Source organism: Balaenoptera physalus, assembly GCF_965194825.1.
Source record: "Balaenoptera physalus genome assembly, chromosome: X".
NCBI lineage: Eukaryota > Metazoa > Chordata > Mammalia > Artiodactyla > Balaenopteridae > Balaenoptera > Balaenoptera physalus.
Genome location: NC_138903.1, coordinates 86,809,273 through 86,821,525, shown reverse-complemented (window position 1 = coordinate 86,821,525; position 12,253 = coordinate 86,809,273).

The following is a 12,253-nucleotide window of genomic DNA, read 5'->3' as shown; positions in this document are numbered from 1 at the left end:
TTGCTTTGGCTAGTCATGGTCTTTTGTTTCTCCATACAAATTGTGAAATATTTTGTTCTAGTTCTGTGAAAAATGCCAGTGGTAGTTTGATAGGGATTGCATTGAAACCGTAGATTGCTTTGGGTAGTAGAGTCATTTTCACAATGTTGATTCTTCCAATCCAAGAACATGGTATATCTCTCCATCTATTTGTATCATGTTTAATTGCTTTCATCAGTGTCCTATAATTTTCTGCATACAGGTCTTTTGTCTCCTTAGGTAGGTTTATTCCTAGATATTTTATTCTTTTTCTTGCAATGGTAAACGGGAGTGTTTTCTTAATTTCACTTTCAGATTTTTCATCATTAGCATATAGGAATGCAAGAGATTTCTGTGCATTAATTTTGTATCCTGCTACTTTACCAAATTCATTGATTAGCTCTAGTAGTTTTCTGGTAGCATCTTTAGGATTCTCTATGTATAGTATCATGTCATCTGCAAACAGTGACAGCTTTACTTCTTCTTTTCCGATTTGGATTCGTTTATTTCTTTTTCTTCTCTGATTGCTGTGGCTAACACTTCCAAAACTATGTTGAATAATAGTGGTGAGAGTGGGCAACCTTGTCTTGTTCCTGATCTTAGTGGAAATGGTTTCAGTTTTTCACCATTGAGGACAATGTTGGCTGTGGGTTTGTCATACATGGCCTTTATTATGTTGAGGAAAGTTCCCTCTATGCCTACTTTCTGCAGGGCTTTTATCATAAATGGGTGTTGAATTTTCTCGAAAGCTTTCTCTGCATCTATTGAGATGATCATATGGTTTTTCTCCTTCACTTTGTTAATATGATGTATCACGTTGATTGATTTGCATATATTGAAGAATCCTTGCATTCCGGGAATAAACCCCACTTGATCATGGTGTATAATTCTTTTAATGTGCTGTTGTATTCTGTTTGCTAGTATTTTGTTGAGGATTTTTGCATCTATGTTCATCAGTGATACTGTCCTGTAGTTTTCTTTCTTTGTGACATCTTTGTCTGGTTTTGGTATCAGGGTGATGGTGGCCTCGTAGAATGAGTTGGGGAGTGTTCCCCCCCCTGCAATATTTTGGAAGAGTTTGAGAAGGATAGGTGTTAGCTCTTCTCTAAATGTTTGATAGAATTCGCCTGTGAAGCCATCTGGTCCTGGGCTTTTGTTTGTTGGAAGATTTTTAATCACAGTTTCAATTTCAGTGCTTGTGATTGGTCTGTTCATATTTTCTATTTCTTCCTTTTTCAGTCTTGGCAGGTTGTGCATTTCTAAGAATCTGTCCATTTCTTCCAGGTTGTCCATTTTATTGGCATAGAGTTGCCTGTAGTAATCTCTCATGATCGTTTGTATTTCTGCAGTGTCAGTGGTTACTTCTCCTTTTTCATTTCTAATTCTATTGATTTGAGTCTTCTCCCTTTTTCTCTTGATGAGTCTGGCTAATGGTTTATCCATTTTGTTTATCGTCTCAAAGAACCAGCTTTTAGTTTCATTGATTTTTGCTATTGTTTCCTTCATTTCTTTTTCATTTATTTCTAATCTGATCTTTATGATTTCTTTCCTTCTGCTAGCTTTGGGGTTTTTTTGCTCTTCTTTCTCTAATTGCTTTAGGTGCAAGGTTAGGTTGTTTATTCAAGATGTTTCCTGTTTCTTGAGGTAGGCTTGTATTGCTATAAACTTCCCTCTTAGAACTGCTTTTGCTGCATCCCATAGGTTTTGGGTCGTCGTGTCTCCATTGTCATTTGTTTCTCGGTATTTTTTGATTTTCCCTTTGATTTCTTCAGTGATCACTTCGTTATTAAGTAGTGTACTGTGTAGCCTCCATGTGTTTGTATTTTTTACAGATCTTTTCCTGTAATTGATATCTAGTCTCATAGCGTGTGGTCGGAAAAGATACTTGATACGATTTCAATTTTCTAAAATTTACCAAGGCTTGATTTGTGACCCAAGATATGATCTATCCTGGAGAATGTTCCATGAGCACTTGAGAAAAATGTGTATTCTGTTGTTTTTGGGTGGAATGTTCTATAAATATCCATTAAGTCCATCTTGTTTAATGTATCATTTAAAGCTTGTGTTTCCTTATTTATTTTCAATTTGGATGATCTGTCCATTGGTGAAAGTGGGGTGTTAAAGTCCCCTACTATGATTGTGTTGTTGTCATTTTCCTCTTTTATGGCTGTTAGTATTTGCCTTATGTATTGAGGTGCTCCTATGTTGGGTGCATAAATATTTACAATTGTTATACCTTCCTCTTGGATCAATCCTTTGATCATTATATAGTGTCCTTCTTTGTCTCTTGTAATAGTCTTTATTTTAAAGTCTATTTTGTCTGATATGAGAATTGCTACTCCAGCTTTCTTTTGATTTCCATTTGCATGGAATATCTTTTTCCATCCCCTCACTTTCAGTCTGTATGTGTCTCTAGGTCTGAAGTGGGTCTCTTGTAGACAGCATATATATGGGTCTTGTTTTTTTATCCATTCAGCCAGTCTGTGTCTTTTGTTGGGAGCATTTAATCCATTTACATTCAAGGTAATTATCGATATGTATGTTCCTATTCCCATTTTCTTAAATATTTTGGGTTTCTTATTGTAGGTGTTTTCCTTCTCTTGTGTTTCTTGCCTAGAGAAGTTCCTTTAGCATTTGTTGTAAAGCTGGTTTGGTAGTGCTGAACTCTCTCAGCTTTTGCTTGTCTGTAAAGGTTTTAATTTCTCCATCAAGTCTGAATGAGACTCTTGCTGGGTAGAGTAACCTTGGTTGTAGGTTTTTCTCCTTCATCACTTTAAGTATATCTTGCCACTCCCTTCTGGCTTGCAGAGTTTCTGCTGAAAGATCAGCTGTTAACCTTATGGGGATTCCCTTGTGTGTTATTTGTTGTTTTTCCCTTGCTGCTTTTAATATGTTTTCTTTATATTTAATTTTTGATAGTTTGATTAATATGTGTCTTGGCGTGTTTCTCCTTGGATTTATCCTGTATGGGACTCTCTGTGCTTCCAGGACTTGAATAACTATTTCCTTTCCCATATTAGGGAAGTTTTCAACTATAATCTCTTCAAATATTTTCTCAGTCCCTTTCTTTTTCTCTTCTTCTTCTGGGACCCCTATAATTCGAATGTTGGTGTGTTTAATGTTGTCCCAGAGGTCTCTGAGACTGTCCTCAGTTCTTTTCATTCTTTTTTCTTTACTCTGCTCTGCAGTAGTTATTTCCACTATTTTATCTTCCAGGTCACTTATCCGTTCTTCTGCCTCAGTTATTCTGCTATTGATCCCGTCTAGAGTATTTTTAATTTCATTTATTGTGTTTTTCATCATTGCTTGGTTCCTCTTTAGTTCTTTTACATCCTTGTTAAATGTTTCTTGCATTTTGTCTATTCTATTTCCAAGATCTTCCAAGATCATCCTTACTATCATTATTCTGAATTCTTTTTTAGGTAGACTGCCTATTTCCTCTTCATTTGTTAGGTCTTGAGTGTTTTGACCCTGCTCCTTCACCTGCTGTGTGTTTTTTTGTCTTCTCATTTTGCTTATCTTACTGTGTTTGGGGTCTCCTTTTCACAGGCTGCAGGTTCATAGTTCCCATTGTTTTTGGTATCTGTCCCCAGTGGCTAAGGTTCGTTCAGTGGGTTGTGTAGGCTTCCTGGTGGAGGGGACCAGTGCCTGTGTTCTGGTGGATGAGGTTGGATCTTGTCTTTCTGGTGGGCACTTCCACGTCTGGTGGTGTGTTTTGGGGTGTCTGTGGCCTTATTATGATTTTAGGCAGCCTCTATGCTAATGGATGGGGCTGTGTTCCTGTCTTGCTAGTTGTTTGGCATAAGGTGTCCAACATTGTAGCTTGCTGGTCATTGACTGAAGCTGGGTCTTGATGTTGAGATGGAGATCTCTGAGAGATTTTCGCTGTTTGGTATTACGTGGAGCTGGGAGGTCTCTTGTGGACCAGTGTCCTGAAGTTGGCTCTCCCACCTCAGAGGCACAGCCCTGATGCCTGGCTGGAGCACCAAGAGCCTTTCATCCACACGGCTCAGAATAAAAGGGATAAAAAAATAGAAAGAAAGAAAGAAAGAGGATAAAATAAAATAAAATAAAGCTATTATAATAAAAAATAAGAAAAAATTATTAAGAATAAATTTATTAAGAAAAATTTTTTTTTAATTTTTAAAAATATATTTATTAATTTTTTATAATAAAAAATAAGAAAAAATAAGAAAAAATTTAAGAAAAAAATTTTTAATTTTTTAAAATAAAAAATATGAAAAAACTTATTAAAAATTTTTGTTTTAATTTCTAAAAATAGAAAATAAGGAAAAAATTATTAAGAAAACATTTATTAGGAAAAAAAATTTTTTTAAGTAAAAAAAGAAAAAAAAAAAAAAACGGACGGACCTAACCCTAGGACTAATGGTGAAAGCAAAGCTATGCAGACAAAATCTCACCCAGAAGCATACACATATACACTCAGAAAAAAAATAAAAGGGGAAAAATTAATATATCCTGCTCCCAAAGTCCACCTCCTGAATTTGGGATGATTCGTTGTCTATTCAGGTATTCAACAGATGCAGGCACATCAAGTTGTTTGTGGAGCTTTAATCCGCTGCTTCTGAGGCTGCTGGGAGAGATTTCCATTTCTCTTCTTTGTTCGCACAGCTCCCAGGGTTCAGCTTTGGATTTGGACCCGCCTCTGCATGTAGGTCGCCTGAGGGCACCTGTTCCCCGCCCAGACAGGACGGGGTAAAAGGAGCAGCTGCTTCAGGGGCTCTGACTCACTCAGGCCAGGGGAGGGAGGGGTACGGAGGAGGCGGGGCGAGCCTGCGGCGGCAGAGGCCAGCGTGACATTGCAGCAGCCTGAGGCGCGCCATGCGTTCTCCCAGGGAAGTTGTCCCCGGATCACAGGAGCCTGGCAGTGGCGGGCTGCACCAGCTCCCGGGAGGGGCGGTGTGGAGAGTGACCTGTGCTCGCACACATGCTTCTTGGTGGCGGCAGCAGCAGCCTTAGCGTCTCCTGCCCATCTCTGTGGTCCGTGCTGTTAGCCGCGGCTTGCGCCCGCCTCTGGGGTCCGCGCTGATAGCCGCGGCTTGCGCCTGTCTCTGGAGTTCGTTTAGGCGGCACTCTGAATCCCCTCTCCTTGCGCACCACGAAACAAAGAGGCAAGAAAAAGTCAGGCTGTGTTCACGCCGCCAGCCCCAGTCCTCTCCCTGCGATCCGACCAAAGCCCGAGCCTCAGCTCCCGGCCCCGCCCGCCCCGGCGGCTGAGCAGACAAGCCTCTCGGGCTGCTGAGTGCTGCTCGGCGCCGAGCTTCTGTGCGGGAATCTCTCCATTTTTCCCTCTGCGCCCCTGTTGCTGTGGGATTCGCGCTGATAGACGCGGCTCATGCCCGTCTCTGGAGCTTGTTTAAGCGGCGCTCTGAATCCCCTCTCCTTGTGCACCATGAAACAAAGAGGCAAGAAAAAGTCTCTTGCCTCTTCGGCAGCTGCAGAGTTTTTCCCGGACTCCCTCCTGGCTAGCACCGAAGCCCGAGCCTCAGCTCCCAGCCCCGCCTGCCCCGGCGGCTGAGCAGACAAGCCTCTCGGGGTGGTGAGTGCTGCTCGGCGCAGATCCTCTGTGCGGGAATCTCTCCGCTTTGCCCTCCGCACCCCTGTGGCTGCGCTCTCCTCCGTGGCTCTGAAGCTTCCCCCTTCCGCCACCCACAGTCTCTGCCCACGAAGGGGCTTCCTAGTGTGTGGAAACCTTTCCTCCTTCACAGCTCCCTCCCACTGGTGCAGGTCCCGTCCCTATTCTTTTGTCTCTGTTATTTCTTTTTTCTTTTGCCCTACCCAAGTACGTGGGGATTTTCTTGCCTTTTGGGAGGTCTGACGTTTTCTGCCAGTGTTCAGTGGGTGTTCTGTAGGAGCAGTTCCACGTGTAGATGTATTTCTACTGTATCTGTGGGAAGGAAGGTGATCTCCACGTCTTACTCTTCCGCCATCTTGCCCAGCTCACCAACATTTGGTATTTTCTTTTTACTTTTTTTTTTTAATTTTAGCCATTCTATTGTGGTTCTGATGTGAGTGCAATGGTATATCAGATGGTTTGAACCTTTAGGTGGTTTAAATTTGTGTTTCCCTGTTGACTAATGATGTTATGTACCTTTCCATGTGCTTACTGGCCTTTGAATAACTTCTTATTTGTGAAATAACTACTCAACTCTTTTGACGTTTTGTTGGGTTGTTTTCCTTTATTGTTGATTTGTAGGCATTAAGTATATATTCTGCATATGAGTCGTTTGTCTGCTATATGTATTGTTAATATTTTTCCCAGTCTCTTGCTGATATTTTCATTTTTATAAGTTTTTTATGAATTCAACTAATGAACGTTTTTATTTTATGATTATTGCTTTTTTGTCCTCTCTTAAATGTTTGCCCATCTCAAAATTGTAAAGACATTTGCCAGTGTTTTCATTTAGAAGATTTGTAGTTTTAGCTTTATGCCACATCTCTAATCATCTCCAATTAATTTGTGTGTATGCTGTGAGGAAGGGTTTAAGGTTGGTTGTTTTTCATTTGTTTATCCAATTGTTGCAGCACAGTTTGTTGAAAGGACTTTTTTCCTCGTTGAATTGCCTTGAAAATATTTTCAAAATTCAATTGACCATATACATGTGAGTTTATTCTGGTTTTCCATTGATCAGCTCATCTATCCTTATGCCAGTGCTACACTCTCTTGATTACTATAGATTTATAGTAGGATTGCAGTCAATAATAGTCTATACATTAACTTTGTTTTTATTTTTAAAATTGTTTTGGTTCTTATAGTTTACTTTTATTTTCATATATTTAGAATCCATGTGTTAATTTCTATTAAAATGGAATTTTTACTGGGATTGCATTGAGTCTTTAGATCAAGTTGGGGATTGTTGACATGTTAACAATATTGAGCCTTCCAATCTTTGAATATAGTATATATCTCAATTTATTTAGGTCTGTCATTAGTTTTGAAAAATTCTCAGCCATTATTACTTCAAATGTTTCTTCTGTTCCTGTCGCTCTTTCTTCTCCTTCTGGGGCTCCCACTGTATGTACGTTACACCTTTTGTAATTGGTTCTTAAATAGTCGGTTTCTTTCCTTTTTTTCTTTTCATTGTTGTTCTTTTTCCTTTCCGCTTTTCAGTTTGGGAAGTTTCTATTGACATATCTTCAAGCTTACTGATTTTTTTCCGTGGCCTTGTCCTGTCTAATGATGAGCCCATCAAAGACATTCTTCATTTTTGTTACAATGTTTTTGATTTTTAGCATTTCCTTTGGTTCTTTCCTTGATTTTCCATCTCTGTGCTTACATTACCCATCTATTCTTGTATGCTGTTCACTTTTTCCATTAAAGCTCTAAGCATATTAATCATAGTTATTTTAAATTCTTGTTTTGATAATTCCAAAATCCCTATCATATCTGAGTCTGATTCTGTTGCATGCTTTGTCTTTTCAGATTGTGTTTTTTGCATTTTAGCATGCCTTATCTTTTTTTGTTGATAGTCAGGCATGATGAATTGAGATAAATAGGCCTTTAGTGTGAGATTTATGTTTATCTGGCTAGGAATTAGGCTGAATTCACTGTTGCTGTAGCTGTAGGTGTTAGAGCTAAAATTTTTTCTAGTGTCCTTGATCTTTGTCTCCCCTGTTGTCTTTGAGTTTCTCTAGAGACTCCTTTTTAAATAGAGTCTGAGACTCGCAATTCTTTCAGTTGTAATCTTCTGTTATTATATAAGAGTCCAACTGATGTGATGTAAGATGGCAGAGAGGAGAGCATATAGTTCTATGATTAGGTCTCAATCTTTTAGTGAGCCTATGTTCCTGGGCAATGACTTTCATAAGTGCTTTTCATCTTGTTTTTCCTCCTTAGGTGAGACAGGAAGACTAGAGGTGTCTGGAGTTGGATATTTCCCCTTCTGCTAGGTCAGTTACACTCCAATAAAACTCAAGTTAATTAGGTTCTGGGAAAATAGTTTTCCTTGAGAGCACGCTTTTGTTAGGGAGAGCGGAATACTCTGGGTGCTTTCCAAAATGGCTATTTTCCCCCTCCCTCTGACAGAAGCATGAGGGGAATTGTCTCCCATATTCACCCTGCAAACTTAGTGGGGCTCCTGGATAAAACTTTAAAAAATGTGGGGGCGTCCCTAAGACTGAGCCATCCGTTTTTTAAACTCTCAAGCTCATCCACACTGAGCCTCCAACAATTTGTCATTCATAGTACTGACTCCAGCAGCGGACTTCTGCTCCTGTTAAGCTGTGATTCTCTGTGTTTGCCTATCTTTACAATTTTCAGGTTGGCAGCTTGCCCTGTGACCTCAGTTCTCTGATGGACCTAATAAGTGTTGTTGATTTTCAGTTTATTCAGCTTTTGCTTGTTGTGATGACTTCTAAACTCTATGTTTTGGACCAGAACCCAAAAGTTTTTTCCATTTGCTTAGAAATGTTTAAATTTATCTTACAATATTTTGAACTTTTCAGTGTAGATGTCTTGCACATCTCTTGTTCAGTTTGTTCCTAAATATTTTATGTTTTTGATGTTACTGTAAATTTTTAAAATTCGTTTCCAATTGCATACTACTGGTACACTGAAACACAATTATTTTTAAAATTTTTGTATCTTGACCTTGTAATTTGAGATCTTGATAAATTTACTTTTTACTTCTAGTAGTTAATTTGTACATTCCTTACAATTTTCTAAATATATAATCATGCCTTCCTTAATTAAAAAGTTTTAATTTTTCCCTTCCAACTTTTAAGTTTTTTGTCTCTTTCTGTTGACTTACTAAACTGACTAGGACATCCAGTACATTATTGAAGAAATATGCTGATAGATGACATTTTTGTCTAATTTCTACTCTTAGGGGAAAAGCATCCAATAGTGCATCATTAACAATAATGTTAGCTATAGGCTTTTTGTAGATCCCTTTTATTGGATTAAGTTCCTTCCCTAATTGCCAAGAATATCTTGTTTTTAAATCATGAAGAAATGTGGAATTTGTCAAATTATTCTTCTGCATCTTTTGAAATGATTTTATGATTTTTCTTCTTTATTCCCTTAAAATGGTGAGTTACAATGATTGATTTTGAATGTTAAACCAATCTTGCATCACTCATCATGTACAGGAATAAACCCCACTTACTCATCATGTACAGGCAGACCTGAGATATTGCAGGTTCAGTTCCACACCACAGCAATAAAGTGAATATTGCAATAAAACAAGTCACATGAATTTTTTGGTTTCCCAGTGCACATAAAAATTATGTTTACATGTTACTGTAGGCTATTAAGTGTGCAATAACATTATGTCTAAAAAACAATATACATACCTTAGTTTAAAAAATGTTGGGTTGGCCAAAAAGTTCATTCAGGGTTTTCCGTAAGATCTTACTAAACCCAATACTTTATCACTAAAAATGTTAATCATCATCTGAACCTTCAGAGTTGTAGTAACATCAAAGATCACTGATCACAGATGATGATATCAAATATAATAATAATGAAAAGTTTGAAATATTGCAAGAATTACCAAAGTGTGACACAGAGACACGAAATGAGCTAATGCTGTTGGAAAAATGCAGGATTGCCAAAACCTTCAATTTGTAAAAAACACAATATCTGTGAAGCACAATAAAGAAGCACAATAAAATGAAGTATACCTCTATTATCTTTATCTTTATGTATCTATTATCTATCTACCTATCTATCTATCATCTATCAATATTGCTGTATTTAATTTCCTACTATCATGGTAAGGATTTTTTTGGTATTCATGAAGAACACTAGCTTGTTATTTTCTGTTCTTGTAGTGCCTTTGTCAGATTTTGGAAACTGGCTTATTCGGACCTCATAAAGCAAATTAGGAGGGATTTTCCCTTCCTTCATCTTCTAAAAGAGTTTTATGAGATTAATGTTATTTTCTTCTTAAATGTTTCACAGAATTCATCAACAAGAACTTGTGTTCTGGAAATTTTCTTTGTATTTTTATTATACATTCAATTTCTTTCATAAATGTAGTCATTATAATTTTCTATATCTTTTCATGTCAGTTTTGGCAATTTTTGTCATTAATCCATATCATCCAATTTGTCAGTTTCATTAGCATAAAGTCATTCATAATATTCTTTGGGTATCATTTTAATGTGTGTAGGGTCTGTAATAATATCCCTACTTTCATTCCTGATACTTGTAATTTGTATTTGACCTTTTATTTATTAATTGATCTACAACAGAGTTTATCTATTTTATCAAACTTTTCAAAGAACCAGATTTTTTTGTTAAATTTTTCTATTGTTCGTGTTTTCTATTTTATTAATTTTTGCTCTTACCTTTATTATTTTCTTTCTCCTACTTTGGGTTTAATTTTCTCTTCTTTTTTAGTTTCATAAGATAAAAATTAAGATCAATAATTTTGAGTCCTTCTTTTATATAAAGAAGATCTGCTTTTTTTTATATATTCAGATTTATACATTTCCTTCTAAGCACTGCTTTAGCTGCTTCCCACACATTTTGCTGTATTGCGTTTTCATTACCTTTCAGGTGGATTTCTTTTCTTTTTTCTTTTTTCTTTTTACATGTACCAGTCATCTTTTATTTGACATTAATTCTCAATTAGGATATGAAAAGATTTACACCATTGTGTTCCTCAAGGAAGGGTGCCAAGCAAAAAAAGTCATGGTCAGGAATGCAGAGTTGCACTCCACACTGGGCTCTCTTCAGTGGTAGTTGCATAACCACTCATGTTTGAGTTCCTTCTAAGAAAGACAATAGCTGAAAAGCATGTAAGTTGCCAGCACCATAGAAACCCCAGTGATGCTTCCTTTCTTCCACTGACATACTTGTAATAACCTCTTTGAAATGCTCCAACAATGCCTTTAGGGGTGAAATCCCACATTAATATCTAGCTTCCCTATTTTGACATCCATGAATTTCTTCTCCTTCACTGGTATCACTGACACCATGTTGGTGTCCTGGGTGTCTATTGCCCAGGTGGATTTATTTCCCCTTGTAATTTATTCTTTGACTCTAGGGTCATTTACAAGTAGGCTGCTTAATTTTAAACCATTTGAGGATAGTTCTAGATACTTTTTTGTTACTAATTTATAATTTAGTTCTATTGTGTTTGGAGAAAATTCTCTGTAATATTTAAATCTTTTGATATGTATTGAGATTTATTTTAAGGCCCAGCATATTATCTATCTTGCTTAAAGTTCCATGTGCACAAGAAAAGAATGAGTTTTCTGCAGTTGTGAGGTGAAGTGTTATAAAAATAGAGGCAAGCTAGTTGATAGTGTTTTCAGATCACTAATTTTTTATTTAGTTGTTCTCTCACTTACTGAGAGAGGATGTTACTACATCGAAACAAGATAAATGTCTTTTTTTGTCAATAATTCCTCTTTTCTTAAATTCTATTTTGTTTGATATTATTATAATCACTTCACTTCAGCTTTCCTATGCTTACCATTTACATTGTATATATTTTATATTCTTTTATTTTTGATATATATACATCTTTATATTTAAGTGTGGCTCTTGAAGACCACATAAAGTTGTGCCTTGCTTTCTCATCTAGTATAAATTATTGAAATAATCCAAATGGTGACAATAAAGGAGGATCACAGAAACAAAAAATATACATAAGAACTAGCAAGATGGTAGATTTAAACCTAACTACATCAATATTACATGAAATGTAAATAGACTAAGCAATACCTTCTCATGAAAAGCTTTCCTTTGGGTTAATTCAATAATTTTAAAAATTTTTTTAAATTCTTCTATTAGATTTTTAATTATACCTTCTAGTGCCATTTTAGTAGCTGCTCTAAGGATTAGACTACCCATCTTAATCTTATCACAGTACATTTAGGGTAAATATTGTACCCATTCATGTAAAAAATAAATACCTTGAAAGTTAAAATTTCATATACTCACCACTCTTTGTATTATTATTATCATATGTTTTGTATTTACATAAGTTATAAATTCAACAATGCAGTGTTTTGGAGAAAGACAATATTTTTAAAATTTACCCTTATATTTACCCTTCTTGATGATTTTCAATTTTTCCCTGTAGATCTGAGTTTCCATCCAGTATAATTTCCTCAGTCTTAAGAACTTTCTATAGCATTTCTTGTAGCTTAGATAGTCTGGTAACAGTTTATCTTAAAATATCTTTATATCACCCTCATTTGGAAGAATATTTTCACTGGATATTGAATTCTGGGTTTACAGTTGTTTTATTTCAGCACT